This window comes from Tupaia chinensis, unplaced genomic scaffold, assembly GCF_000334495.1.
Source record: "Tupaia chinensis unplaced genomic scaffold, TupChi_1.0 Scaffold144336_1, whole genome shotgun sequence".
Lineage (NCBI taxonomy): Eukaryota > Metazoa > Chordata > Mammalia > Scandentia > Tupaiidae > Tupaia > Tupaia belangeri.
In genome coordinates, this window is record NW_006204194.1 from 1,779,505 (window position 1) to 1,784,248 (window position 4,744).

At 46.3% G+C, this 4,744-nt stretch overlaps 2 pseudogenes; one reads left to right on the forward strand and one right to left on the reverse strand.

Moving 5' to 3' along the window:
- Window positions 1–3,470, reverse strand: part of LOC102492147 (phospholipid scramblase 1-like) — a 4,556-nt pseudogene extending 1,086 nt beyond the window's left edge.
- Window positions 3,471–3,790: 320 nt separating this feature from the next.
- LOC102492560 (putative ribosome biogenesis protein RLP24 pseudogene) lies at window positions 3,791–4,282 on the forward strand (annotated as a pseudogene).
- Window positions 4,283–4,744: the final 462 nt, after the last annotated feature.

A 4,744-nucleotide genomic window follows, 5' to 3' on the forward strand; every position in this document is an offset into this window, starting at 1 on the left:
GTGGGGCTGGGTAGCCAGCCTGGGGTCCGGCGTAGACAGTTTGGGGCCAGGATGTTCGGGGGTCTTTGTCCACGATTTATAGCTCTGTAGATGCAGGGGCGCCCGCGAAGCCTGGAGCCAGCCAGGTATGGGGAAGGCGGCGCGGGAGGGTGCTCCCCGCTGTGGCTGGGATGCGGTGCAGCGCTGTTGCACGACCTGCCCTGAAGTCGGTGGAAAAGGGGCCTCAGGGTGACAAGCGCCGACTCACTGCAGCTTCTGGTTTCGGTTCCTGGGTTCGACGTGAACCAGCAGGCTTTCGTCCCCTGGTCCCCGCGCTGGCGGGGGCCGGTGCAGGGCGGCGGAGCTGGAGGCTGGACCGTTGCCGCTTTCTTGCTCTCCAAGGACTCCGGCGGTGAATTATTATTATTTGATGTGCGATTGGATTTGATTTGGTAGTATTTTGTTTTTATATGTATGTTCATCAGGGATATTGCTCTGTAGTTGTCTGTCTTGTTTTGATGTCATAGTAATGCTGACCTCATAAAATGTGTCTGGAGGGGGCAGCAGGTGCCGTGGTGGTTAAGGTGCTGGACTCACGCATGGGTGACCACGGATTGAGTCCCAGACCTTCCAGCTTAGTTTATTTTCCCTTTCTTTCTCTGTCTCTCTGGTGAGTGCATGTATCCTATAGCAAATTAAAATAATAATAATAATAAATAAAATTATTTAAATTTTTTTCTGAAAGGGTTTCTTCCTTTATTTTTTGAAATAGAGAAGAACTGGTATTAGTGATTTTGAAAGTTTTGTAGAAGTCAGCAGGGAGTCCCATCAGTTCTGGGCTTCTCTTTATTGGGCAATTTTTCATTACTGACTCAGACTCATTATTCCTTATTGGTTTGTTCCAGTTTCCTCTTTCTTCCTGGTTCTGTTGTGGTAGGTTGTATGTGTCCAGGAATTTATCTATTTCCTCTAGGTTTTCCAGGTTTTGGGTATAGAGTTGTTCATAATAGTCTCTAATTATCTTTTGTATTTCTGTGATATCAGTTGTAATTTCTCTTTTTGTCATTTTTTATTTTATTTGGATCTTCTCTTAGTCTGCCTAATGACCTGTCAACTTTATTTTTCATAAACTAACTTTTTTTTTAAGTTTAATGGATATAGAAAATCTGGCACCTATGAAATTCTATGGTGGGCCCTCGATGAAATTAACCTGAAGTATACCAAGTACCTGCCCCACCTCACTTGCCAGCATCGCCTTGCCCCCGCGCGGTGTCCTATTCTTTCAGTTTGTTGGCGTATAGCCTGGAAACAGGCAGAGTATATAGGTGGTGGAGAATGTCCATTCTGGCAACTTAATTTTGAGGGTGCAAAAACACCATACACACACCCCCAGCGCCACCACTATGGGGATTAGGGAGTGGGAACAGTGACTCTCTCAAGGTCCACAGACCAGTGCCATTGGTGACCTCTGGGCGGGGCTAGAGAGCAGTAGAGATACTTATAAAGGGACACTTGCCACTTACAGGGCTGGGTGGCAGTCAGAAGGCTCCTCTGTGGGGACAGGACTTCCACCTGCTACACCCACCTTTCTCCCCATATCCATGCCATGCTGCATCACCAGGATCCTGCCTGAGATCAGATGGGAGAGGACAGCTACAAGCTTTGGGGTGGGGTCACACACACACACACACACACACACACACACCCTTAAAGCTGTGGAGCAAGGAGAGCTCAGACTTGAGAGGGTTCTTCATGATCCCTTCCCCTCTTGGGCACTCAAAGACAAGGGTCAAAGATCCTCTGGGTCGTGGTTGGGGTATCCTGGTGTCTTGGGCATTTCTTTCTCCTCTTCCTCCTCTTCTTCTGCTTTCTCTTGCCCTTCTGTGATCTCCTTTCCAGTCCAGGTTTCCTGCAGACCTCCAGTTTCAGCAGCTGGAAGCACATGTCCTTCACAGAGAAGATGCCGTAGGGCTGTTCCTGATGGTGAAAGCACCAGTCTCCCACGACATCTTCAAACGCCTCCAGCACCGACTCACACTTCGCACTTGCTGGGCAAGCGTTCTGTGTCTCCTTTGCCGTCCCAGTCTGAGCTCCGTAGACCACCAAAATGAAAAGTAGTATTCCCAACCGCACAGGGCCCCTGATAAAGTGCTGTCCTCCAACCACCACTTGCCTTCTAACCAACTTTGAAAAGAAACTTAACTTTTCATTTTATTGATTTTTGTTTTGTTTTGTTTTGTTTTGTTTGAGAAGTTTTTCGCAATAGGGCGTGTGCGCTCGCCAGACAGACAGAGAGAGACATAGAGACAGAAAGCGAGAAATCATCCCCCGGGGGGTTGGCCACGCCACAATCCCTTCTCCTCCACTCTCCTCTTGGCATCTTGGGCACACACGCACACGCGCCCGGCGTGAGTTTTAAGCCACTGGGTCTGGGACGCAAACCGCGGTCGACTACGTGGGAGTTCAGCGACATAGTCATTACGCTAACTGCTGGTTCCCCATTTTATTGATTTTTTTAAAATTGTTTTTTGCCATAGGGCACGTGTGCTCACTGGAAAGAGATAGAGAGAGGGAATGTCGGAAGTTACCCTCCAGGGGGGATGGCCATGCTGCAATCCCTTCTCCTCTATTCTCTGCGGATTTGGGGCACATACACACACGTTGGAGACAGAAACCAGCCCTGGCCTGAGAGAGAGCCAGAAGGGAAGAGTGTAGAAGGTAGTCGAAGGCAACTCCACCCCGGGTAGAATGCCATGGGACTGCATGGTCAACTCGGAGGGAGCTCTGGGCATGGGCTGTGTCTCAAGATGTTGGATGACATCCTGCGATGTCATCTAAATACATCTGCTGTCTAAATACTGAGATAACGATAGCTATCGATCTTGTACCAGGAGGGTAACCTACAAAGAATGTCATGTATATTGTGCATTATCCTTTATAGGGTAACTCCTTGATAGGAAACTTATAACTTTATAACTCCTTTATATCCTTTATAGGAAAACTCACCCACTGCTTACCAGATTTAATGTGGCATAAACAGGCTCTGCTCTGGCACGGTTTGCCTTCTGCTCCAAGAGAGCGTTAGCCCCCTGCTTTAATCTCTTTTCTCTATCCTTCACCACACTCTACCTTCAACCCTGAATTTCTCTCTCTCACTCGCTCTCTCACACACATGCCTGGTGTGATTTTCAAGCCAGCACAGGGAATCAAAATAGTGGTCAACCATGTCGGAGTCCAGTACCTTAACTACACCAACCTCCTGGCCCCAATATTTTGTATATTTTTAATCTTAATTTTGTCTATTTCTGCTCTGACCTTTATTATATCTTTCCTTTTGTCTTTTGGGCTTTGTTTGTTCTTGGTTTTCTAGTTGCTTCAGGTGAATTACTAGGTCATTTATTTTAAATCTTTCCATTTTTCTTATGTAAACATTTATTGCTGTAAACCTCTTTCTTAGTACTACTTTTGTTGCATTCCACAGGTTTCGACATGTTGTGTTTTTTGTTTTCATTTGCTTCCAGGAATTTAAAATTTTTTCTTTATTTCTTCATTGACCTGATAGTTTTTCAAGAGCATGTCTTATTTTCATGTGTTTGAACAGTTTCCAATGTTGCTCTTGTTACTGATCGCTAATTTTATTTCCTTGTGGTCAGAGAGAACATTTGATGTGATTTCTATTTTTCTAAATTTGTTGAGGGTTGTGTTGTGCTCTAATGTGTGCTCTGTCCTGGGGAACGTTCCATGTGCTGATGAGAAGGTGACTTCCTCTCACGCCTGGCATGTGTTCCGTGGCTCCCCACGTGGGTCCAACATGCCTATCGAGAAGTGTTATTTCTGCTCGGGGCCCATCTACCCTGGCCACGGCATGATGTTCGTCCACACGACTGCAAGGTGTTCAGATTCTGTAAATCCAAATGTCATAAAAACTTTAAAAAGAAGCGCAATCCTTGCAAGGTCAGGTGGACTAAAGCATTTTGGAAAGCAGCTGGTAAAGAGCTTACAGTGGATAATTCATTTGAATTTGAAAAACGTAGAAATGAACCTATCAAATACCAGTGAGAGCTGTGGAATAAAACTATTGGTGCAATGAGAAGAGTGGAAGAGATCAATCAGAAACGTCAAGGTGAATTTATTATGAACAGATTGAAGAAAAACGAAGAGCTACGGAAAGTTCAGGACATCAAAGAAGTCAAGCAAAACATTCATCTTATCCGGGCCCCTCTTGCAGGCAAAGGAAAACAGCTGGAAGAAAAAAATGGTACAGCAGTTACATCAGGATGTGGACGTGGAAGACGTTTCTTAAAAATCAACCTCGTGGCGCGCCGAAGGGCCGGCCCTCCTCCGGGCGCCTGGCCTCCCTGGCCTCTCCGGCGCTGGATGGCCCGGAGGCCGAAAACAAGGTTGAAGAGCTTGCAACTTGAGAAGATGACAGTTACCAGCCCTGCATTACCTCAGGGGAAAACAAGAACTACTCTGCCATTCTTAAGGAAGCCAGATACCCAAGGACAACTCACACTGCAGATCCTCACAACACCATTCCTGGTAACTACAGGATGACTGCTGCGCTGCATCAGCTGATAATCATCCCTGCTTACCGGAACCGCTTTCCCAAAACTGCATTCCATGGAGACTCACCTACAATTGAGGAACTGCACTAGACCCGCCCTTAATCCACCCCTGAATAAGAATTGCACTAGACCCACCTTTAATCCAACCCTGAATAAAATCTTTGTTCTTTATTGTTAAAGATTTTATGAGCTGATAA